General features: G+C 59.0%; 1 protein-coding gene across 1 annotated transcript in view; it reads left to right on the top strand.

The window, feature by feature from the left end:
- Positions 1 to 317, top strand: part of LAT2 (linker for activation of T cells family, member 2) — a 14,899-nt gene that overhangs the window by 8,763 nt on the left and 5,819 nt on the right. The gene's annotated exons all lie outside the window — the stretch shown is intronic.

Below are 317 nucleotides of genomic sequence, written 5' to 3' on the forward strand. Positions count from 1 at the left end.
GGAGGGGTTCCCGGGGCCCCTGCCTGCTCTGCCACCACCGCACATCCTGCCCCCTCTATCAGCAGCAGCCCAATGCTGATGCTAAAGAATCACTCGAGGCAGTTAAACTAAAAGATCATCTGGGGAGAGCTGCAGGAGAATTGCATGGCGCTGGGTGAGTGGGTGACAGAACACGGTGTCAGCAAACACAGGGCAGCACGTGGAAGAAAAGCAGCCCCGGGTGTCCCAGGGACAGGGACGGGTTCTGCACGAGCTGTTGCGGCTCAAAACGGGCTCTTGGAGGCTTTGCGGAGAGCTCGCAGTAAATGTCAGCTGAG

This window comes from Pterocles gutturalis, unplaced genomic scaffold (genome assembly GCF_000699245.1).
Source record: "Pterocles gutturalis isolate BGI_N339 unplaced genomic scaffold, ASM69924v1 scaffold19325, whole genome shotgun sequence".
Lineage (NCBI taxonomy): Eukaryota > Metazoa > Chordata > Aves > Pterocliformes > Pteroclidae > Pterocles > Pterocles gutturalis.